This window comes from Hipposideros armiger, unplaced genomic scaffold (genome assembly GCF_001890085.2).
Source record: "Hipposideros armiger isolate ML-2016 unplaced genomic scaffold, ASM189008v1 scaffold_731, whole genome shotgun sequence".
NCBI lineage: Eukaryota > Metazoa > Chordata > Mammalia > Chiroptera > Hipposideridae > Hipposideros > Hipposideros armiger.
Window position 1 is genome coordinate 652,262 of NW_017732081.1, and position 26,439 is coordinate 678,700.

General features: G+C 34.6%; 1 protein-coding gene across 2 annotated transcripts in view; it reads left to right on the plus strand.

Moving 5' to 3' along the window:
* The window catches only part of FUT9 (fucosyltransferase 9), a 197,147-nt gene that overhangs the window by 57,521 nt on the left and 113,187 nt on the right, over window positions 1–26,439 (plus strand). The window contains exon 3 of one of the 2 annotated variants that reach the window (XM_019627438.1): window positions 22,261–22,381. The exons of the other annotated variant lie outside the window; for it this stretch is intronic. The gene's annotated coding sequence lies outside the window, so the exon portion shown is untranslated. The remainder of the gene's footprint in view (window positions 1–22,260; window positions 22,382–26,439) is intronic. 2 annotated transcript variants of the gene reach the window in all.

Consider the following 26,439-nt stretch of genomic DNA (forward strand, 5'->3'; position numbering starts at 1 on the left):
GCAGCATCTAGTGGATTGTCTTACAGATATATCTTTGTTGAATACACTGAAAGACAGCAATTTTTTCTCCTCATACACAGTTGTTGGGTCTTTAAAAGATCCATAATGGTTTGACATGCACGATTTGCTGTAATCTTAGCACATACTTATCATTGTATTAACATAGTTATTTTTTAGTGTCTTTGTCTGCCATACTTTCTCATCAAAGGACAATATTTTTTTCTTCTCTGATTAACAAAATTCACCGGTGATTCATTAGTGAAGAACAAGAGTTTCTGAAGCTATAATTGTGCACTATGTATTTTAGTTAAAACATTTTGCTGTAAGAAATGTACAAATGTAGTTAAGTAAAGTTTATGGTTACTCTGAGTATGCGAGAAACTGAATAACAGATACTTTTAGTATTTTGAACAAATTAAATTATACAATACCTATAAAGCTTTATTTTGCAGGCACATTGAGGCCAGCACTATCTAGGCACTGGAGTTACAAAAAGGAGCCAGACGCTCTTCCTCCCTTCCTTAGGAGTCTTTCAGTCCAGCTAGAGAAACACACAGGGACAAACAGTCAGGAAAGTAGACAAATTCTGTAACTTGTAACATAAGCACAGGAATCAGCACATTCTGTCTACCTGGACGTGGTGGGAGAATGGAAATTAGGACAGACTTTACAGAAGATGAGATTTGTATTGCTCCCTGAAGAGGCATTGAAGAGAAAGAGGATGGTTTTTTTGATAAACGTGCAGGTGAAGTGAAGGCCTAAAGTTCTCTGAGTTTGGAGTGTTCGATAGGAAATAAAGGTCAGAATATCAAGAGACAGGTTGGGTTAGAGAAATGGGATGAACATCATCAATATCCAGCTATTAAAATCTTTGCACTACATGAGACGCAGAGCTAGAGAAGTTGAGGTGGGAAAGGACAATGGGGACCAGAGACATGGAAGGGGTCATACTAAAGAAGAAGCGCTAATGAGGGGTCAGAGAAGGTGCTTTCTCACACCTGCCCCTCCTTTGTACTGGTTCTCTTTCCAGTGCTCCTTCTCCCTGGCTGTGCAACCTTGAACCTCATACGTATCCTGGCACAATTTCTGTCATCTGTAGAGTGAGGGAATGAGACTAATTCATTCATTACCCACCTGGGCCCCAAAGGCAGTGACAGAGTTCTTCAAACTAAATTTAAACTCCATGTGATTTCAGTATGACGAAACAACAGTACACACGCCCTCTTGTCCACTACTTTTAAATCCTTCAAAATTTAGGATCTGTAATTAAAATAATGAAAGAATCCTAATTGGTGAAAACATCGCGCACTGTTTGCTTACATCGTTACTAGAGGTTTTTTGTGTTTTTTAGCTCTGAAAACTTATTATTCTATTATCTCAGTGAATATTTGCAGTAGATTGCGTTTCACATAAAATTTATACTGCACCAAACAATATTCACCCTGTCCCCAGCCCTAAGAATGTATCCTGCCTGGCAGCTGCACATAGACCACTAGCACTGCAGTTCACATACAATGCAATGATATCTGCTTTCTTTAGTTTGTTAAAATACAAAACACAGCATTGAAAATCTGAGTCATTTCTTGGGGGGAAGGCAAATGGCATAATGAAAGAGTGAATTGTGAACATAATTTCCCAAAGAAGTCTAGTTTATTAATACGTATCTAGTTAGGAATCAGATTTTTGTTTAATTAGAAGATTTTTGGAAGAAACTAAAATTAGCTGCCTGGCATATCACTTTTCTTCTTTGTGAAAGATATAGGATCATAGTTGCTGCCACCTAGTACTACACAGGGATTTCCTAAAGAACATTTCGGAAAGAGTCTCTTTGTTCTTTTGAACACTGGAGGTCAAAAACAAGGTCATTTAAAAACACTGTAGTCACTAATATAACCATATTTTTTAACAGGAAAACTATTTTTACCACTAAAAATTTGTTCTGCTAATCAAATCAAATATTGTAACTGTATAAAATACAACCAATAAATTAAGTAGATTTTAGTTTCTAGACAGTGCATTTATTGGGTTGTCAGAAAACATGCATTTTTGCAATGAAAAACATAGAGAAAATACACCATGACTTGTCCAACAATTCAATATATATATAATCTTGCTTTATAAGAAGACTCGGCTCCTAGCAGAAAGCTATCACATCACATAAATCAGAGCCCCAACAGAAAGTTGGTTGTGTCAGCAACCAAGCTCGAAAGTATGATGGTGAGAATTTAAACAGTGGGGCTGCACATTCTCCTTGCATACCTCAGGAACAAAGTCAGTGACCAGGGCTTGGTGCAAAGAAAACTTGAGAAAGCATGGAATCCCTGAAGTTTAACTTTTTACCATTTCATATTTAGTACCCAGGGAGAAAATGATGTAAATTTTGTGCTCCAGAAATTAATCTCGCTTTTCTGAAAAATAAATGTGAGTTTTCTTTCTTGCAGAAGCAGGTCTGACAAATATGAAAATTCAAGTCATGTATAATTTTTATTTTCTTAACTTTTAGTAATTCATTCATTTGATTATAATTTGAAAGGAGAAATAATGGGTCAAATATTATAAAGACTAGGATAGTCTTGTGATATGAAAGTGCGAGTGAATCTAAGAGAAATTAAAACACGTTTTAAACCTTTAGATGTTTGAAACTGCCAATCTTAGTCGATTGCTTCATCAGTTGAATATTAATATCAGTTAGCTGATTCCTTGAATTTCATCTCAATTTAAGTCCACTGACTGATTTGACAGTAGCTCAATGAAAGAGCCTTGTAAGATTCTAAAGTTTAATACATACATTGTTAATTAAGAGAATGACATTCCTTTTCTCTTTCTCCATGTTTGGTAGTAGGTATTAACAAATGTTTATTTATAGCCCCAAATAGCCTGTTGTTAGAGCAGCCTTTGTTCTTCTACCTCTTAAAACACACCAGAAAAGGATACTTACACACACTCTGCTATTCACACTGTGTCACTGGCCTGTTGTTTACGATAAATAATGAAATGACTGGGTAAGTGACCTGAACTGAGCTGTGACTCAGGGCAGTCAGTTCACTAGGCAGATAATCCTTCCATGGGATTCAGAAATAGCTCAGGTTTTCAGTACCTGTCATGAGGAGCAGGTACCAAATACAGAAGGCTTACATTTTCTACAATGTTAGTTAGAAAAATAATGATAAAGATTACTAAAATATCTTTGTAAAATATCAAGGATGGCAGGTTCACTTGATACACATAGTTTTGCTGGTAATCTAGAAATCACCTGAGGGCTTTCAAGTGGCTGCTGGATTAATTTATCCTACCCTATGAATGTAAATTACAGTCTGCTTTCATCCACAGAGACAAATGTCTACATACTTTTTGAGTTTTCACCTAAAATTTGTTTTTCAATTAGGCCCATTAAAAGGGTATAGTTACCATTTCATTGAATGGGACAGAATTGGTAAAGTGATCTGTTTTTATCATTTGAAAATTGATCGGGCTCCATAAGTATAAAATAAATCAATTATAGACAATGTATTATATTGTTTGATATATAAAAATATTAATACGGGAATAATGAAATCTTGCCATTTGCAACAGTACGGATGGAACTAGAGAACATAATGCTAAGTAAAATAAGTCAGGCAGAGAACAATAAATACCATGTGATCTCACATGTGGCATCTAAAAAAACAACTGAATAAACAAAACAAGCAGGCCCATAGATACAGAGAACAAGCAGACGGTTGCTAGATGGGAGGGGTTGGGGAATGGGAAACATAGGTAAATGCATACTTAACTGTCAATCAAATGAACATTTAGAATCAACATGTTACAGCATTGTTTTGTCTTTGTGTTATTATTTTCCCTATGGCAGCTGAAGTACTTCTAATAGTAGTTCTTTAGTACTCAAATTTACCACAGAAAGTGCTCAGCAGCAAATATTGTTGATCTAGCTTCATAAATTGGAACACTTTTGTCAGGTTTATATTCATATAAACAAATAGACCAAAATAAGGAAACCTTGATTGTTAGTTCACTGATGACTCTTTTTATTCTTTATTATTAACTTGTAAAATTTTGATCCAAGCAATATGCCAACATAACTTAAAACCAAGAAATAGTAAAAAAAGTCTAATACAGAAAAACTGGAATACTCCCCCATCCCCAGGGCTAGCCTTTCCCCAAATTGGCACCCTAGAGAGACATAATACTCCCAAATGGACAATACCAGACATAGTTCTCGTACAATTTTATGTTGCTATGAATTAATTAATCAATGTTTATGTTCATTTTTTACTGTTATGTAAATGAGATCAGGATTCTTACATCTTCCTCACCCACATACATGTCCCTTTTATCCAATCTCTTAAGCTACTAATTATTACAAATTATAATTAGTACTCAGTTTTTATATTATTAGAGTTATGTAGATACTCATTCCCGATCTAAATTCTTCTCTACTCTCTCTTGTACTTTTTCTTATTCTTGGAGTCAACAATTTTGTTATTAATATACATGGCTTTCTATGTAACGATTCCTAACTTTTCTAACTTATCAAACCTTTTAATATAATATTTTAATGAAAAATTATCAGATAATCTATCAGCTTCCTTTCCCCCCTTGCCTTTTTCCTCAAAGAGCACTCTACGTTTTTTTACTCTCACACTCAACTAAAATTTTGGTTGGCTGTAGAATTCCCTATTAACAATCATTTTCTTTCAGATTTCAGTATCTCTTGATATCCAGTGTTTTCTTCTTAGAATTCAGAAGCTGTTCCATTTTTCTGTCCCTTTCCCATGATCTGTCTCCACACTCACTTTGCAGTATTGCTTATTTTTATCCTTGAGGTCTGAAATTTCAAGATAATGCCCACTGGTATGAATTTCTTCTTCTTTTTTTTTCTTTTTCTTTTTTCTTTCTTTAGGTATGAATTTCTTTATAAAGTTATTGTCTTATATATTCCATGAACACTTGCAATCATACCTTTAGTTATTTTCTTATTTTAAAAATAACTTTCAATTATTTTCTGTTTGTTTAATTTCTGGAATGTTTTTGAGTCAGGTGCTAGACCTTCAGAGTTGACTCTAATTGTTTTATTGTTTTGATTTCAACTGTTTTCCCTTTCATTTTCATTTTTTATGCTGGGAGATGCCCACAACTTTGTTTTCCAAACTTTCTATTGGAATTTTAATTTTGGTACTAGTTTCTCTTTGGCTACTCTAGCTTCCTAGCATTCTACTTTTGTTTCATAGCTACAGCTTCTTTTGTAATTCTGAGATAGTCATTACACTCTTTCTCTGATGTTCCTTTTTCCAATATGCTTGCCTAGATCTCTTTCTTTCAAATTAAAGGCTAAGAAAATATCCCATAATCCTTAGTTGTGCATTCATATTTGAAGGTTAAGAACTACCAAAAATCACTGTTTTCAGACCCTCACCATATTGCTCTATTCAGCCCTTATATTTACCTCATTTCTTCACTGTTACCTGAGTCTCTATGTCCAGGGCCACTGTTGTTTTATTTCTCTTGAAAATAGACACTTGGTTAGTTTTCCCTGTTGGTAGACACCTTGTTTTTAAAGGTGAGGAGGAAGGACAAGAAAACACCAGATCCGCATGCATCCTTTCAACCAACCCTCCAATTTCAGTAACTTCAAGCAATATCCAGTGTCTTCTAACACTGAGTTTTCCAGGACACCATGGCTTATTGACCAACTTCTTGTTGTTCTCCCTCTGTCCAGACATTAGATGGAAGCTTCCTCCATGAAGTTCATTCAGTTACTATTTTTCTGTTTGCCTCTGGTTCCTCCTGAAATTGTTTCTCCTCAATCTCAGCTGCTAATATTCCTGTTTCCCGTTCTCTTTTAGTGTTTAAAATTTTGTATTCCTTTGTGGTTACTTTGGTGAGGTTATTGAAAGGAGAGAAAATAAATGCATGAGGTCAATCCACTATTTTAACGGCATATTAGTTTATTAATTATCCAGATATTGGCCCCAACAATTTGCCTTTTCATACACAGACAAACACTGAGGAATCTCATCATTCTACAATCTATTTCTAATGTAAAAATATGACCTCAATGTGAAAAAGGAAAATAACCAGAACTGGAATTTTAGCCCATAACCTCTGCAAAAGGATTAAGAACTGTCTTACAATAAGATGCTACTGTGAGAGTCCTTTAACATAAAGAGAATGAAAATGATGTATTTGAATAGTTTAGGAAAAACTAGTTGCTAAATTTACTTAATTCTGAGAAAATGAAAGGTTTTTGTATCAAAACAAAAATAGATCCTTTTTTTTTATTTTAATGGAGAAGCAATAACGATTCTCACCAAAAAGAAAGCCCCCACAAGGTATCTGTCAATGTGATTGCTGTACTTTAGGAAGTAGAGTAAACCCAGGCCACTGAGTATGAAAAACCCCCACAAATTTGCATGTATTCGTGTCCTTGAATTAGAACCATGGTGAGTAAAATATTCATTGAACAAATATTTAACATTTTATTTATTATTATGGCTACTGAGATCTATTTCTCAATAATTCAGAAAAATAAAGCTTAATTGTGCTTCTAGAACAAAAGCCAGAAAGAATGACTTAATAGTTTTTCAAAACTGATTATTTGTAAAAGGATATATAAGTGTAGCTATAGCAAACAACTTTAATACCTATTTAGAGCCTAGGATTTGTTTTTGTAAGTATTACATAATAGCAGTGAGGGGATCAATAAAATTAAATTTTAAGGTACATTTCTCTATGTGTAAGGCAATTTAGTAAAAGAATTAAGAACTAAAGTGAAGCAAAAAGAAACAAAAAATTGATTTGTCTATTGATTAAGTGTATATATATTCTGCCTATTCCAATAACTAATTTAAGGTAAATTACTGCAAAAATCACTATCTTGAGAAAATTATGAATGACCAAAATAAGGTATTCAAATGTTCCAATGAATACTAAAATAAACATATCTCATGTATTTAACCTTGAGTAGTTGGGAAACCACATTTTTACCATGTACCCTTTTCCATTTAAAATGCACACTCTTTATTTGCAGTGATCTCATCCAGTTCCATAATTTAATATAAATCCCATCTATATGCCATTGATTCTTAATGTTACATCATCAGTTCTGATGTATCTCCTTATTTCAAAACTCATACTCATATATACAACTGCCAACTTAACCTTTTCATGGGTATGTCTATTATACATCTCAAAATGGCACATCCAGATCAGAATTCTTATTTTTCTGGTAAACATTTTCCTCACTTCGATAATATGTACCCTGTTTTTTACAAGCCCAAATGCTGGAATTCATTCTTGAAACTACTTTTTAATTCATTTTGTACATGAAACCCATCAAATAGTCTTATCAGCAATAACGCCAAAACATTTATCAAATCTGTCCATTCTCTCCATCCACATTGGTAAAATCCTAACCAAGCTAGTAATTTATTTTTATTTTGTTTTAATACCTGTGGAATATTTTATAAAGGGGATATATAAGGTGTATATGTTATATATAAGGGATATATAAGGTGTATAATGTAAAGTTTAAGGTATAGTTTTCAATTAACATCCAACTTCAGAAATAGAAAAATATCAACTGAATACCTTGAATGTCCTCACTGATCAAATTGTCCTCCATTTTTTCCAGAGGTAACCAGTATCCTAAATGATAAGCTCACAATTTCTTGCTTTTTAAAAAGTTTTCTTTTATATATGCATAGATAGATATTTATCTATATAGATAATACATTTAGTTTTGATTGATTTTGAACTTTTCATAAGTGGATTTGTTATGAGTACAATACATATTCTTCTGCAATTTGCTTCTTTCTCTCAATATCTTATTTGTGACATTTGTCTGTGTAGCTGTGTGAATTTACAGTTCATTCACTTTCACTGTGTTAAATTAGGCAATTGTTTAATTATCTCATAATTTACATACTGATTGTAATTTGTATAAAGATTTGGATGCTTTTCAAATTGTCTTGATGTTTCATTGTTGTCATTTTGGATTAAAAACAATGCTGTTACAAATATTCTTGTAATAAGTCCTTTATGAATATGTGTTAGAGGGTCTCCAAAGTACGTATCTAGACTAACAACTAAATCCTGAGGTTTTTACATGTTTGAATGGATTATGCCAAACGATTAGATATTTGTGCTGATTTACAGTCCCATTAACTAGATGAGTTATTGTTGCTCCACTACCTCATCAATATTCATTATTAGCTCAAACTTTTAAAACTTTGCCCATCTGAAGAGTATAAGGATGCATCTCTTTGTGATTTAAAATTTGCATTTTTCTATTTCTAATGTGGTTAAGCATATTTTTCTATTATGTACAACCATTAATGTTCCTTCCTATCTGAAATGCATATTGGTTATTTAAACATCTTTTTTATTAATTATCTTAATTATTGATTTGTAGAAATTTTATATTTTCAACACTATATATTTGTCTAATATAATTATGTATTTTTTTCAGTTTAGGTCTTGTTTTCTTATTTGTATGGTATCTTCTAATAAAAACATGATTTTAATTGAGTCAAATTTATCAATATTTTCCTATGAGTTTGAAGTTTTTGAGTCTTTTTTTTAAGAGAACCTTTCTAAAACTTGAATCTTAAGGATATTTTCCTATGTTGTTTTCTATAGCTTTTAAGTTTTGCCTTTCATATTTAAATATTTAAAATCCCTTAAAACAAGTTTTGTGAATGGCTCATGTAGAGATTTAATTTTGCTTTTCCTTTTGAACAGATATCCAGTTTCCAGCACCATTACTTATGTAGTCTATTTTTTCCCAGTGACTGGTAGTATAACCAGTCAAATCCCCATACATATGTAGGTCTATTTTTAGCCTACTTTTTCCATTGGCTATTATCTCAAATACAACACTGTCTTAATTATATAACAATAATTTTATAATAATACAACTAGAGCGTCTTGGCTATTATTATCCCTTTATTATTTTACATAAATTTTAATTGGATTCCAATTTTCTCAGAACAATTGGTGAAGTTTTTTGGTTTTCTTTTTTTTTTTTTAATTACATTGAATATATAACCCAGTTTTGGGAAAATTAAAGCTTTAATATGCTCAGCCTTCCCATTCAAAAACTTAGTACATCTCTCCACTTATTTAGGATTTCTCTCAAGGCTTTTAATAAAGCTTTATAGTATTCTCCAAAAAGGCTTCTACATATTGTATTTACTTTCTTATTTATTTGTTTGTTTTATCTAGATACTTGATGTTCTTGGTTGCTTTAACTACGAGGTTTTTGTTCGTTTAGTTTTTATCTGGTTATCTGGTCTCCCAAAGAGCTAGAAATAAGAATTTTTCCAAAATTTCTTAACTGGAATATTATAAAAAGCCTTTTCACTGGTTTCTGTGCCTCCACTTTTGTCTCATCATAGTCCATTCTCCTCATTTATCACATTCTGATATTCTTCTGCTTCTTTATCATTGGACGTGTTTCTTAACCAGCTGCTTTCACCAGAACTCAGCTCTCAGGGAGCAGAAATTTTGTCTTTTCTGATTTGAGATCACCACTGTCTCAAATAAAGTACCGTATTTGCCGGCGTATNAAGAGGGCATTGGTCCATCTGGCCCCCTAAGAAATGCTTACAACGTTATTGATTGTATTCCTCGGACTATCTTTTTCTATCCCTGAGGCCATATTGCAATTACTGAAACCCAAGCGACATCACGTCATCTGTGAAACCTTTCCCTGAGACTCAGTTGTACTTAACTTCCTTGATGTCCCCATGAAATTTTGTGTAAGTCCCTATCAAAGTCCTTACCACAATATACCAAATTTCCACTCGTATTTATCACCTAAGTATTATGACATCCTTGGAGAATGAGTCTGTGCTTCCTTTACCTCTATATTCTCAGAGCCTTGTGTGAAGTAGTTACTCAATAAATATTTTTCAAACTGATGAGTAAATAATAGTGAGATTCTCATTTGTTACCTTAAGATGTGGAGTTCTGTATAAAGTTTGATGTTTTTTCTGAACTTATTCTAGGATTCAAATCACTAAAAAATAACTCACAACAATTCATGGAAATAGACAAGCCAGTTCATCTCTTTGTGCCTCACTTAAAACATTCTTGGTATTTTAAATTCATGCACATATGGAATGTGTGACTTGGTGTTATTATAGAAAGATAATTTCATCCTTTTGAAGCTAAAACTGTACATGCTATTGCGGTTATTTCTGTTTTCTTCCTTTTTATATTCCACCCTTTGTATTTTTTATTAAAATGTCAGAAACAGTATCTCATTAACACTTCAGAGAACAGTTGCCAAAGCTTCCATTTATAGACCTGATACTTGGAGTACCTCCTTCAAAATCATATGAAAACTATAAAATATACAATCACAATGTCCCTGAATATTTATGAACTCTGGTACATAAAATTTACATTGATCTTTCTGTTCCTTGCCTGATACTAATAAATTTATTCATGTATATGGAGAATAAAATGCCATTATATTATACCTCCTTTTTTTTTTCAATTCATTAGACTTTATTGTGTTCCTACTATTAACAATGACCATACAAAGAGTGGGAAATGTAATAATTAAGAAACAAACTAACAATAATTAATAGAATATAGTTGTGGCCCTGGAAAAAATATCTTCTGGCACAGCCAGGACATAGAAAATTAAGTATCTTGTGATACATGCTTTGATAGAGCTATATACCAGGGACCTGGAGAGCACAGAGAACTAAGCTGGCCTTCACAGTATTTGAGACAGTATTTGAGCTGGGCCTTACAGGATGCTGTAGGCCAGGAAGAGATGGGAAGACAAATAATATATACAAAGGAGAGAGATTCAAAATACACTGGATAGTTGTGAAATGCGGATTGGCTCTGATTTTAGGGAAGACATAGGCTGGGAGGATAATGGAAGATGTGGTTGGTAAAGGGGCATGGGGTTAGAGTTTAAATGGCCATATCATGGAATCTGGAATGTATCCTGTAGGAAATGGGAAGGGTATAGAAGTTTTTTACAACAAAGATTTACACTGTAAAAAGAAAACTCTAGCTGTAGAGAATTACCTGTTATTTTCCCTATAATGTTTATCAGCCATTTAACAATGCATACTTCTTTCAGTAAATATTTTTCACATTTAAACCGCCAAAGAGAATGATAGAGTGTTTTTTACAGGCTGCATTTTAAAAAGATCATTTAAGATCATTTACACATTTTTATGCCTGCTTTTTGATGGCCAGATACATATCCATTTTTTTTTCCAAAGCCAATTCATATAAGGAGATATGCGCTGATGAAATATCCAATGTTTCTCCACACAGATTGAGTAATTAGTATCTACTACAGACTGAAAAACTCAATGAGAACAAAATGACCTTGTACCTTATGTGCAATCTTTATTAATTGAACTTTAAGCTAGCCCTTGAGAGTTTTATGCAGTCTGCAACAGAAAGGTCAATGGAATACCAATAAATTCTCTTGTATTTGTTAGTTCATTCTTCAAATGCCAAAGTCGGGTCAAAATTGATTCAATTATTTGTAATCCAATACTGAAAGGGAAAATGTGTTTTCCTTTTTTACTCGTCTTATTCATTTACATTTACATGGAAAATAACATCCAAGAATAATCAGAGGAGCGTTTTAATAGCAATGAGCACATTAGATGTTGAGCATGTTTTCCATTTCTTACCATCTTATTATAAAATGTTTGCAAAAAACATTATTTTCAATTAGAAACGCTAATATATATATATATATATATATATATATATATATATATATATATATATATTCAAATGCTATGTTTAAGGTGCTTTTCTAGGCTCCAAAGGATACAACATAAGTAATATAATGTTCCAAAAAAAATCACAATCTAATGGGAAAACAGAATACTGACAACTCAACATTATAGTACAAGGCAAAGTAAGGAAAATACTTTGATAGCAATATAAAATAATACTGTGAGAGCACAGAGAATTCAGCAATGAAAGTTTATAAAGTGGAAAGATTTGAGCTGTGCATTAGAGTATTAGCACAATTTCACAAGTTTTAGAGACGATTCTAAGCCAAAGCAAAAATATTGGCATGAGCTTCGGAAATATCTAAAGATATAAAATAATTGGAAAATGGATTACAGATTTGTGTGACTGGGGTATGGTGAGGAGCGATAGATGAGCCTAGAAATGAAGACAGGGGTTAAGATTTGAAGACCTTTTCCATGTTAAGCTGTTTGAACTTTAGCCTCTGGGCAGTGAGGAACTACCTGAACAATTTTCAAGCACAGAATGGCTTGAATTAAACCTGAGTGTCTGTATTGTAGAAAGTTATCATTAAAGACAACATAGAGGGTGTAAAAACTGTAATTTCCCTAGTGTAAATGAAGAGGCTCTTGGTTGTGGCAATGAAAGTGGGATTGAAAGGAGGCGAAAGATTTACTAAAAGGTAGAATTAGGATTTGTTGTGTGACTGGAAGTGGAAGTTAAAGGAGATGGCATTGGGTTGTCTACTCAGCATTATTGCTGATAATTGTAACCAAATGTGTCTTCTTAACATAACGAAATACTTCATATCTAATAATATAATTACCACTTCAGTTTTAACCTGTGTTCATAATTCTGAAAAATTATAAATTTGTTAATGTATATAAGCAAATTAATTTATAAATATGTAACTGAATCTTTCTAGTTCATACGTGTGTGTGTGCCTTGTTTTATTAAAAGTTCATCAAGAATAATCTTGAAAGAAAAACAAAATAAAGGAAAAAAATTTAAAACATGAAAATGTACATTTTATTACATGTCCAATCATTTCATTAAGATCACAGTTTCTCTCCTTGACTTGGGGAGAAGAGGGACGGTCTTTATCCTTAGTCATTCTGCTTTTCTTTTTTTTTTNTCAGAAACAACCAATTCACGTTTTAAATTGTAAATGTTCTGAATACCTCACTTCATCTCATCACATAGACATTGTATCTCATATCATCATGAGAAGAAGGGCGAGGACAGTAAAATAAGATATATTGAGAGAGACCACATTCACATCACTTTGATTACCGTATATTTTAATTGTTCTATTTTATTATTAGTTGTTATTGTTAATCTCTGACTGTGCCTAATTTATAAATTAAGCTTTCTCACAGGTGTATATGGATAGAAAAAGACATATAGGGTTTAATACTATTGCAGTTTCAAGCACCCACTGGGAGTCTTGGAATGTAGTCCCAGGGATATGGGGAGATTACTGTATTAATGATCAGTCATCTTTGATGAACATTTGCTATGTTTAGACCTGGCTCAACACATCACAATGATTATTTATTATCCCTTTCATCTCCTTCCAGCTCACCTATCACTTTTCTGACCCTCCTTACAGAAAACGCCCCTAAAGATGTCTATACTGCCTGACCGTGATTCCCCGCTTCCTTTCTCCCTTGAACCTAACCCAGCCAGGCTTGCCCCACCATTTGCTGTAGTTGTTTTTGTTTAGTGGACCAATAACTGCTACATTGATCAATCTAGGTATTGCAACAGTCCTCATTTTACTTGAATTATCAACAGCATTTGACAAAGTTAATTCCTCTTTTCAAATTCAAGCCTTTTTTTCTCTTTCCTTCCAGAACACTACATTTCTACATTTTTCTTGTATAACACTGGCAACTCCTCTATGGTCTACTTTGCTGGTTCTTCTCATCTGCACAGCCTCTAAATGTTGGCCACCGTGACATTTTGCAGTCTCTCCATTGGTGATTTTATCAAATTTTACGTTGAGCACTGTGGCTAAGAGCACAGGCCTTTGGGCTAAGCTGTCTGACTCTGAACCTCAGCTCAATACTTTTTAGATGTGTAACCTTAGACTAATGATCTATCCTATTGCACCTCAGGGACCTCACCTATAAAAACTGGAATTATAACAGTACCTATGCCATAGAATTTTTGGAGCATTAAATGAGTTAATATCTGCAAAAGTGCTTAGAAGAATGCCTGGCACTCTACGTGTTTGCTGGTATTATTATCTATATTCTGATGACTCATAAAATGCATCTAGCCTGTACTTCTGCCAAAAATTTGTGAATCATATATTCAACTACCTACACAATGTCTGCACATGGAAGTCTAGTATACATATCAAATTTATTATATGTAAAATGGAAAATCTTATCACCCTTAAGCCAAGGTGAACTCACTAAATGGCACCTGCATCCAATTGCTAAGGCCAAAACTCTTGGAGCCATCCTTGATTCCCATCTTTTTCTCAGACCACCCATTCATCCATCAAATCTAGATTACTCTGCTTTCAAGTTATCCAGAATCTACCATTTATTACCATAACCATGCTAATATATAATTCTTACAGTTCAAGGTTCCATTACTGTTCCAGACAACTTTGTTATCACCCATGATCTGTAGTGCTCTTTCATTTACCTAAAACTAGGTCTTTTTCACCTGAAAGACAATTAAGCTAGGCTCTTCCATTTCTATACTTCCTCAGAGGACTTTTAAACTTAACTCTGTATTTTTACTATTTAATTCAATTGTCAGTTTCAACCCACTGTTCTAGTCTGTGAAATTTGTTATAAATTACATAACATATTAGCTTGAGCTCCCCATTTTGAATTTCCCCAAATTTATTAAATATGTCCTAAGCAATATCATGTCATCAAATAATTGATTAAAAATTATATAAAGAAAGGTATAATAGACACCAAAGGCCTCTTGTAACTTGACATTGATCCATTAACTAACCAGTATTGTTTGGTAGGAAAGTTTTATCAGATAAAGCTTCAANGTAGTTAAGGGGAGATACCATAAGACAGAGGCAGAGAGAGAGAGAGAGAGAGAGAGAGAGAGAGAGAGAGAGAGAGGGAGAGAGGCAGACAGTGAGAGTGAGAGTGAATGAAAGAGAATGTGTGAAACTGAGTAAGCAAACATGGCAAAATGTTAACATCCAATAAAGCTAGGTGAAAAGTGTGCAGGTGTTCTTTGTAATAATGCTTCATTTTTTTTATCAATTAGAGAATTTTCCTAATAAAAAGTTGATAGAGAGGGCCAACACCCATACCAGATGGTTTTGCAAACAAGTATAATTAAATCTTTAGGAATATTTTGGTGGAGAAAATATTTTAAGAAATACAATTTCCATATTAATTTCCTAATGTAAGTATAACCTTGCAATGAAATCACATTAGGTCAGCTTGAAAAATGCAAATTTTTGCATACTACTATAAGCATGAAATAAAATGATATTTGATAAAATATCAAAATATAACCAGCAGTTAAATAACAAATACTACATTATGGCCAACTCGAGTTTATCCTAAAACTGCAGTGATATAATATTTTAACAGTAAAATATTAGATGACACATTTACCAAATTAATAGATTAAAGAAAAATCTTGTAGTCATTTAATAGGTTCTAAAATATTCCTACAATATAGTACTAAAGGTAAAATGAATGAACTAGATCTGTGTGCATCTTCATGGAAATATCTCTGAAAACATAATCTTGAGTGCATCAATAGGGTTGCATTTGGTACCAGAAGTGTAAAATTTAAAAGTGAACAAAAATACTATGTCATGTTTCTGGTTACATATATTCAAAGCAAAAGCATGAAAACGAGTTGAGAGTATTTCCCTTGCTGACGAATATTCCAATGGCTTCTCCTAGCTCCTAAGGCGAATACCAAAATCTTTACTAAAGATCCTAGGGCGCTGCATGATATGACATCTGTCAATATTTCTAGAATTATCAACTATTACACATCTCCTAGCTCTGTGTGCTGCAGCTTTGCTTGGCTTCTCTCACACACTTGAATGTGTCATCCTATAATTCACAGTGGAGCCTTTGCACAGGTCATTTCCTCTTTCTGGGATATTCTAGCTCTACTCCTCCTCTGGCGTAATTTCTATTTGTCTTTCAACTCTCATCTCATTCCTCAGTCATTCGGGAGACACAACATCAGATTTTTCCCCATTTTACTCTCATAGCATTTCATACCATTCTTTCCCTCCGGGGCTCTATACCAGTTGTTATTTCGCATTATTTATGAGGTTGTATGGTTAATAAATACCATCTTTTTAGGTTTGTACCTCCCCCACATAAAATCAGATCATATCTGTTTGCCAACCAGTGTACCCCCAGCACCTAGTACAGTTGTTGCACATCACAGGTGCTTGCCAAATATTTATTAAATTGGTGTGTCAATTGGTAAAGCCACTTTCTTTCACAAGATTTGTTCATTTTTATTGTAATCTGTTTGAGACATTTTTCTTTCTGTGGATGATTCTATGCTTATATTTCTCTTTGCTGTGTGACTAATGAAGTTGGATGCCATTTGGGTGTCTCTCTCTGGATGAGAGGGGATGGATACTGTGTTTGACAACACCATCTAGAACTAGTACATAACAGAAAAGATCTCTGCAACAAAACTAGGATTGAAATATGCCTTTCTTCGTGGCTATTGCTATTTATGAACATATAATCATCACTCCTCCTGAGGAAAGAGTAAAAATGACTCAAAGATAGTAAGTACATAAGGATCCTCAAAAAGTGAATTTTTTTTTAAGATTTTTATTGGGGAATTGGGGGATGGGAATGGCATTGGGGAATTGGGGGAAGGGGAACAGACAAGTTGCTGTCCTTTTGTTCTTCAGTCTAGTTGTGGAGGATGTTGCTTCACTGGCCCAAGNGTGTCACTGGCCCTCATATGTGGGATCCGAACCGGGGCCCTCTGGCATCCCAAGCGAGTTCTTAACCATCGCGCCACTCGGCCGGCCCACAATATTATTGACTATATTCCTTATGCTATACTTTACATCCCCATGACTATTTTCTAACTACCAGTTTGTTCCTCTTAATATCGTACCCCACCTTTGACCATTCCCAAACCTCCCTCCCACGTGGCAACCAACAAAATGTTCTCTGTATCCATGAGTTTGTTTCTGTTTTATTTGTTCATTTATTTTGGTTTTGTAGATTCTACATATAAGTGGAATCATATGGTATTTGTCTTTCTGTCTGACTTATTTCACTCAGCATATAATACCCTCTAGGTTCATCCATGTTTTAGATGGCAAGATCTCATTCTTTTTTATGGCTGAGTAATGTTCCTTTATATTTATGTACCACTTCTTTATTCATTCATCTGTTTCGGGACATTTAGATTGCTTCCATATCTTAGCTATTGTATATAATGCTACAGTGAACATAGATGCATATGTCTTTTTGAATTAGTGTTTTGGGTTTCTTTGATAAATAACCAGAATAGGAATTAGTGGGTCATTCTTTGTCTCTTGTTATAGCCTTTGTTTTAAAGTCTCTTTTGTTGGGTATAAATATTGCTACTTCAGCCTCTTTTTTTTTTTTTTCCATTTCCATTTTAATGAACTTTTTCCATCCCTTTACTTTCAGGTTGTGTGTGTCTCTCATTCTGAAGTGAGTCTCTTGTAGGCAGCTTATTTAAGGGCCTTGCTTTCTTATTCATTCAGCCACCCTGTCTTTTGATACATTTAACACATTTAATACATTTACACATTTAATCATTGGTACATAGTTATTGCCACTTTATTATGCATGTTTTTATCCCTTTTCCTCCTCCTCCTCCTCCTCATAGAAGTCCCTTTAATATTTCTTGTAATATTGATTTGGTGATGATAAACTCCTTTAGCTTTTTCTTATCTGGGAAACTCTTTGTCCTTTGATTCTAAATGATAGTTTTGCTAGGTAGAGTCATCTTGGTTGTAGGTCATTGCTTTCTATGACTTTAAATAATTCATGTTAATCCTTTCTGACCTGCAAAGCCTATGTTGAGTAATCAGCTGACAGTCTTATGGGAGCTCCCTTTTAGGTAACTAACTGCTTTTCTCTTGCTGTTTTTAATATTTTCTCTTTGTCTTTAATCTCTGACATTTTAATTATGATATGTCTTGGTGGGGGTTTCTTTGAGTTGATCTTGTTTGGAACTCTCCATGCTCCCTGGATTTGTATGTCTATTTTCTTCACCAGGTTAGGGAAGTTTTCTGCCTTTATTTCTTCAAATAGGTTTTCAATCCCTTGCTCTCTTTTCTTTCTAGCACCCCTATAATGTGAATGTTGGTATGCTTTATGTTGTCCCAAAGACTCCATAAACTACCCTTATTTTTTTGGATCTCTTTTCTTTTTGCTGTTCTGACTAGGTGTTTTCCACTGCATTATCTTCCAAATTGCTGATTCAATCTTCTGCTTCATCTATTCTGTTTTGATTTCCTCTAATGTATTCTTTATTTCAGTTATCGTATTCTTCATTTCTGACTCATCCTTTTTATGTTGTCTATCTTCATTTTTATGTTTCCTATCTTTTGCTGAAGTCCTCACTGTGATCATTGAGCATTCTTACAAACCAGTGTTTTGAACTCTGTGTATGATAAATTGCTTGTCTCCATTTTGTTTAGTTGTCTTTCTGGAGTTTTGTTCTGATCTTTCATTTGAGACATGATTCTTTGTCTTCTCATTTTGGCTGATTCCCTGTGTTTGTTTCTATGTATTAGGTAGAGTTGCTATGTCTCCCAGTCTGGGCACACTGGGGCATAGAGTACTCTAAATCATAGGTTCCTTTTTTTTTTTTTTTAAAGATTTTTTTATTGGGGAATTGGGATGGGAACAGTGCTGGGGAATTGGGGGAAGGGGAACAGACAAGCCGCTGTTGCCCTTGTTCCTCAATCTAATTGTGGAGGACGTTGCCCCACCGGCCCAAGCTGGCACCATCACCGCGCTTCTCCCGGGCGAGGCAGACCAGTCACCGGCCTCCGGACAGCCGCCCACTGCGGCTGCTGGCCGCTCACTCTGGCTGCTGGCTGCTGGCTACACACGGCAGCCCACGGCAACCCACGGCAACCTACCACCACAGGGGCCGCAGCCCACGCCGTCGCCGGCGACCCATGGCAGCCCAGCTCCAGGTTGAGCTGCTGTTCAGCATCTCAGCCGTGGAGGGCAGCGTCACCGGCCCTCACATGTGGGATCCGAACCCGGGCCCTCCGGCATCCCAAGCCAGTTCCCAACCATCGCGCCACTCAGCCGGCCCCTCATAGGTTCCTTTTATGAACTTAATATACCAGCCTATCCCCCAGATAGCAAGGTAACTGCTAAAACTCAGTATTTTCACATTTCTTTTTTTGCAATTTGAAATGTTCTGTGTTCCTTTTATTTATATTTGTCTCCAAATATGTGTTAGCTATAGTCTTCTTTCTTTTAATTTCAAATTCGCTTTTAATTTTTTCTACTTTAAATATGCATTAGACTTAGGTATTATTTTCCCTCAATTTTTTACGTATCCATTAACTTTGTCTTTGAACAGAAATCCTTAATTTGCTATAATGGTTAAAAGCACAATTTAAGTTGCGCTATATATAGTTTAAGAAATGTTTTCTTATCTTAAGATCACAGAGATGTTCTTCTATATTTTCTTCCATTGGCTTATGGCTATGTGGTTTTGCCTTTCATAATTAGGAATATAGTTTGTTTGGACTTTAATTTATAGCTAGAATAAACTAGGGACTCTGTTTCTTTATATGAAAAGCCTACTTTTGACCACAGAGTTCTTGACTTTGTTTCTAGTCCTTAATCTCAACTTAGAAATCTTTGTCTACCAAGCACACTTGTGTTTTCTCAATTAATATTTTCCTCTACTTGGCTTCTCTTTTTAGCCATCACAATAAAAGAAACTGTCTACACTCAGACATTAAAAGACACATGGTGGCAACAAGACCTGGCAGTTACAGAATGTAGGTTTCTTGCAATTCAGAAGTGTGCAATGATTGTCTTTGTGAGGCATGATAATGGCATTGTGGTCATATGGNGTCTTATACGCCGAGTCGTCTTATACGCCGGCAAATATGGTAGCATTTTAAAAAACATTGCTGAATAAATGAATGGGTGAGTCACATATATTAATATTTCAGAATGCATAAGTCCGCATAAGGGTTTTGCCTCTCATAAATAAATAGATTGTCTTGGCTATTAATTAACCAGCATAGGCCAAAATCACGGAGTTGCAAACCTAAGGATAACATTTATGGGTAGCAAGTAATATAAAAGGAACTAATGGCCCATTTGTTTATTCTTTTCTGTTCTCTGGAAGCATTTACTGATCATTTAAATGGAAACATAGACTAGTAATGTCACCTAGTTCACCTGTCAGTCAGGGTTCAGCACCTGTATTGCATCTTTGTTGAGTAGCCACATGATTTCCACTTGAACCCTTTCGTTTACAGACAGCATATTCTTTCCTCAGGCTCCCATTCCACTTTCTAGTAGCTATAACTATAGTAGAGTCCTTCATACTGAATTAAATTGTGCTTTTCTTGGGTCACTATCATTGATCTGAGCTCTGACTGCTAGATTAAAAAAAAATTAACCTCTTTAAGCATGCTAGAACTTTAAAAATTTTAAATAATCTATCATTTATACTAATTTTCCTGTATTAGCTTAAACATCACTATACTTTGATATGTGCATTCTCTCAGATACTATTTCCTGAGTGTTTAGCATGTGCTAAGCATAACAGAGATGAACAATTAGAGAAAATATTTTTTTCTCACATGTCATTATATAACTCCCAAAACTAAGATTTAAACAATCAGAATGTACAAAGTCAGACAATTAAGTTCATGAACTCTCTACTGTCCACTTATATGGTGAAAAGTTCACGAACTTGATCATCTGTATTTGTCAAATGAATAGATATTTAGTGGAGACTTAAGGCTTCTTATTAATTCTAGTTACAAAATGGGACTGTTTTTACAAATAAGTGCATAGCAACCCTAAAAAAATTTTTTTAAATGAGAAACTAAAGTGTNTTAAAAGAGTTATACTTTTTTTTTTCCTTTAAAGCTACCCCAAATGGGCCATGAGTCTGCTTTTGAGACACACTTTGCAACAATACAGCCATCTTTAAGTTAGATTTGTTGTTAGCAGCGTTAAATTGATAACTTGGCTTATAATTACATATGACTCACTGAATTTGCAGTCCAAGGCTGTTAAATCTTAAACTATAGATGTAGTTAGGTTTCATATCACATCAAATAGCACATAATAATTGTGTATTCCCTCAGTATACGGAATTTGAAGAGAAACATCTTCGCATTACAGCAGAGAGAATATGTAGTTTAAGCTCAAATGCTTCCCACGCATTCACCTACACTAGAATATGTGACGTGCCCTGCCAGCCAACAGACATTACACATCGAGATGGGAAAGCACTTTCAGGAACTGACAAAAGTCTGGAGTGACTAGAACAAAATGAAGAAGGCTAAGAGAATGGTAGTCAGCATCTAGATTCCCTCTTGCTTTCCTGAGGCTCTGGGCTTCTGGAAAATAACAGCCAGGAGGAGGCACATAGGCTTTCAACCCTGCAACATTAGCTGAGGTAGTAGGCAGAGTGGCTTAAACACCTGAATGAGGTCTAGGGGAAGAGCCCAGTGAACATAGAAATGTTATATAACATGCGCTTTATAATAAATAAACAAATAAATAAATAGATTTTACATTTAGTCAGAACCAATATATATTGTGAATTGAATTTTTAAGCCTTCTTGTTATTCAAGAACACATCACTGTAGCATCCCACCATTACCCTAACTATCCTTACCCAAATCCAAGTGAAACCTATGAGGATGTGTTCATTTCCTAGGGCTGCCATAACAAATGCTACAAGCCAGGTGGCTAAAACAACAGAAATTTATTCTCTCAAAATACTGAAGGTTAGAAATCCAAAATAAAAATATTGGCAGAGCCGGCTTCCTCCAAAGGCTCCAGGAAGAATTCTTTCTTTCTTGTCTCTCTGAGCCTCTGGTGGTTGCCAGCAATCCTTGATGTTGCCTGCTTTGTGCCAGTGTAATCCCAAGTGTCTGTATCTGACCTCACATTACCTTCTTCCTTGTGTGTGTCTGTGTCTCCAAATTTTCCTCTCTTTTAAAAACTCCAGTCATCGGGTTTAGGGCCCATCTTAATCCAGTGTGACCTCATCTTAACTTCATTCCATCTGCAAAGACTTGATCCATATAAGGTCTCATTCACAGGCACTTTTTGGAACTCAAGTCAATTTCCTATGGGGGAGGGGATGATAAACTCAGTGGGGTGTTTAGAAGGACTACCAGATCCATCTGATTAAATCAATTCATATCGAAGTCAGTATAGTTCTCAGGTTCATTTGTAGTTTTAAATGAACCTCATTGATTCATTAATGTATCAATAATGAAGAGAGTAGTTGTGATCAGAGCATTCTTGGTCTCTGTTTTCTTTTCAGGGCTTCCAGCTCCTCACTTTTAAGCAAACCCAAGTCTGAGGGTCCACCTCTCTACCCATTCACCAGAGTGGATCAGATCAGCTATACAATGAAGAGGATGTAGTTAACGCAGAAAACTTAGGTTGTGTACCTTATTTCTTTTCCCTTTAGTAGTGTTTCACCTTTATAGTAAATATTTAAATAAATTATTTAGATCAAATAAAGTGAATAATGGCTTTATATTTCATTTTAATTTTCCCATGTGAATGTGGAGTTAGATCTGTGTATTTCCCATACTGAGTCCATATGTGAAAAATACGAAGGACATTCATGTAAAATTTTGACAACAGAAAAGCATACAATGTAAATGGTTTGGGTAGGCATGGATGTCTTTTCTTTTAAAATGCTTCCTAAGTGTGAATGAGAAAAGGATAGAACCAAACTAAAACAATCTTTGCAAAGTGTAAATCAGGTAATCTGGGTTCTTCTGTGCTTGCATTGTAGAGTCAACATCTATTCACAATTGTGGCGCACTCACTTGTAAATAGGGTAAGGGAAGAAGAATGTGCTGCTTTTATTTAGGCCATTAAAATCCTGAAGTTCAAGTTTTAAAATGATTAAAAAGGAAATGAATGTATTTTAAAACAATGTTTTTCCTTGTATGCAATGACTCAGAGTACAGCTTTTTGTAAAATCGCCCTAGATCCTGAACGATATAATGCATTTCATTTTTAAAAAATAAGTTGGTTTATTCATAAAATACATGCTATCAACACACAGTGCAAACCATTGTATTTAATGCAGCAATTTCGGCTAAAATTGGAATAAATTATTTTTATTTCTCAGAACATTATTTATTTGAGGATGAGAATTTAATGAGAAATTCTGATTTTTTAAAATCTTATATCAGTTTAAATGCAACTTTAGAAAAGAAGAAATACATTGATTCAAAATTAAGTTGCCAGAGTATAAAATATCCATTTACATTTTTATTAGCATTTCTTCTTTGTTGATTATAAAAAAAAAATACTACCCTAAATTCTATTATTTTGATTATTGATTTCCCAAGAGACTTTGGTCTGAATTACAAAGCAATAGCTTAAGTTTTATAATTAAAATTTATAGCAAAACATGCAACTAATTGACAAAAAAATTTAACAATCATTTAAATAATCATATGAGATTTAATAGTCCTTTGTATTCAACTGTTAAACATTCTGGAACTTAACTAGCTATGATATTTCACAGTATTGTCCCCAAGCTTCTGCAATCAATTCCACTGGGAGAGAGAGGGCCTTTTATGTATGGAAATTATGGACCCTGCCCCACACCTACTCATCTGCAACTCTTGGAAATATAGTTCATGAATCTGCTGTTAATAAGCCACCCAGATGAGTCTTATGCTTATTAATGTTTGAGAACTCAATATTAAAGGGGATAATCCAATGGATCCTAACTGTTTCAAACTGGTGATCTCTAGCCTCTACGGTACACTAGGAGAGGCTGTTCAGTAACTGTCAACTTCTTCCCAGAGGAAGTGATCCAAGTCACAGAAGAAAAGAGAAAGCCTGAACCACCTCTTAATGCCTTCAGAGTTCTGAGGGTCTGGCCAAAGATAGTAGGCAGCATGCTTCTAGCCCAAGAATGACAGTCACAGGCTTCCCTTCCCTTCCTCTCTTTCTCCCTCTCTACTCCTCTTCCTTCTCTCCCTTTTTTCCTTATCTCACTCCCTTCCTTCTTTCTGTCTTCTCAATGCTTTCTTCAGCTTTGTCAGAAGAATGGAACAGGAGGGGTTATTTGAAGGATGGCAATAGCTTATCAAAAACCCTCCCTTACCCCATCTACCTGGCTCAATCTAATTGAACACTCTTAAAATGGGTGCTTAACAAGGCAAGTGTCTAACTTTTTAGTCATTATTGTCATACACAAGAAAGAAAGGAAACAGTGTCACCAACCATCTGTCCCAGTCCTGTCTCCCATCTTTGGTCCCAGTCAGGCATCTCCCTCTAGGTGAGCATGACTGAGGATGGATATAAGTATCATACAATTTTTATCTTGACTTTACTTTCTGTCTTCCGTTTTCAGATTCTTCTTCCAGGGAAGGTTTAACAAGTAAGATCAGAAATCAAAACATCATCTGAACAAGCAAGAAGTGCACTTGCTTCTTGGGAAAAGCCACTGGAGCTCAGCCCAATGCTCATCCTGTCCATCACCAGTCCCCTGGCCTGTCTCCCAAGCCTGTCACATCACACGTCAGGGCCTATTGTTCATTGAAGTAATTATACCAAGATCCCCTCAAAGCTGGAGAAACGAGGAGATGGAATGTTTAAATTTTATTGATTCAATTTAAAGATTAAAAAAAAAAGCTAAACCATTTTTAGACCCATATTTCAGTGAAATGGAAAAAAAAAAAAAGATTCATATGGTCTAAACCAGAAAGTGGCAAACTATGGTCCATAGGCTAAATCTGACCTGCTGCTCGGTTTTGTAAATAAGCGTTTACTGGAACACAGACATAGCCCTTATTTATTTATTTATTTATTTATTTATTTTTAATGCCTGCTTTCACTTTACAAAGGCAGAATTGAGGAGTTGTGACATAAATTGTATAATGGATGAGTACCTATAGAACATCCTTGACTTACCTCTTGGCTGGAAATGCCTAAAATATTTACCACCTGGCTCTTTAGTGAACAGTTTGCTAATTCCACATTGAAACCAAAACAATCATGATGTATTTTCTCCAGCTTCTGAAGGCAAAATACTTATAAATGGAATTCCATAAAAAGATTCCTCATACAAATAGAAAATCTGAATAAACCAATTACTAGTAAGGAGATTGAATCAGTAACCTAAAATCTAATGAAGAAAAACCTAGGACCAGGTAACCACTGGTGAATTTTACTAAACATTAAAAGAAGAATTAAAACCAATCATTCTTAAACTCTTCAAAATAAATAAACAAATAAATAAATAAAAAGTCAAAGAGAAGGGAACACCCCAAAACTCATTTTTAAAGGCTACAATTACCCTGATACTAAAACCAGAATATTTTCTATTGAAAAAGAAAACTACAGGCCAATATCCGTGATGAACATAGATACAATACAATATGGTAAACTAAATTCAGCAGCACATTAAAACAGTCATACACCATGATCAAGTAGGAGTTTTCTTTGGGATGGAAGGCTGACTCAACTATGCAAGTCAATCAGCGTGATTGTACCACATGAACAATATGAAAGAAAAGAATCATATCATCTCAATAGATTCAGAAAAAACATTTGACAATATTCAACAATGACTTAGGACCATAACTTTCGACAAGTTAGGCATAGAAAGTAAATATCTGAACATAGTAAAGGTCGCATATGACATGCCCACAGCTACCATGACATTAAATGTTCAAAGGTTGAAAGCTCTAAGATCAGGAACAAGACAAGGGCGCCCACTCTCACTACTCCCATTTGCCATAGGACTGAAAGTCCTACTTAGAGCAGTGTGGCAAGGAAAAAAAAGTTATCAGAATTGGAAAGAAAGAAGTTAAATGGCCTTTATTTGCCAATGACATGATTTTATATAAAGAAAACCATAAAGACACAACCAAAACATTGTTAGATCTAATAAACTCAGCAAAGTTGCAGGATACAAAATTAACATACAAAAATCAGTAGCATTTCTATACACTAACAACAAATTTTCTGAAAAAGAAATCAAGAAATCGAGATATCTGCATCCTCATGTGCATTGCAGCATTATTTACAATAGCCAAGGCACGTGGAAACAACCTACATGTCCACTGATGGATGAATGGATAAAGAAGTTGTGGTATATATACACAACGGTATATTATTCAGCCATAAAAAATGAGGAAGTCTTATTACATTTCCGACAACATGGATGAAACTTAAAGGCATTATGCTAAGTGAAGTGTGTCAGAGAAAGACAAACACTATATGATCACGCTTATGTGTGGAATCTAAAAAAAAAAAAACAACATAGGAAAACAGATCAGATTTATGGTTGCTGGGGGGGGGAATCGAAGGGCATAATTGGAGAAAAGTGGTCAAAAAGTACAAACCTTCAGTAATAAGAGAAATAAACACTAGAAATGTAATGTAAAACATGATGACTATAGGTAACACTGCTGTATGGTATGTAGGAAAGTTGTTGAGTGTAAATCCTAAGCATTCTCATCAC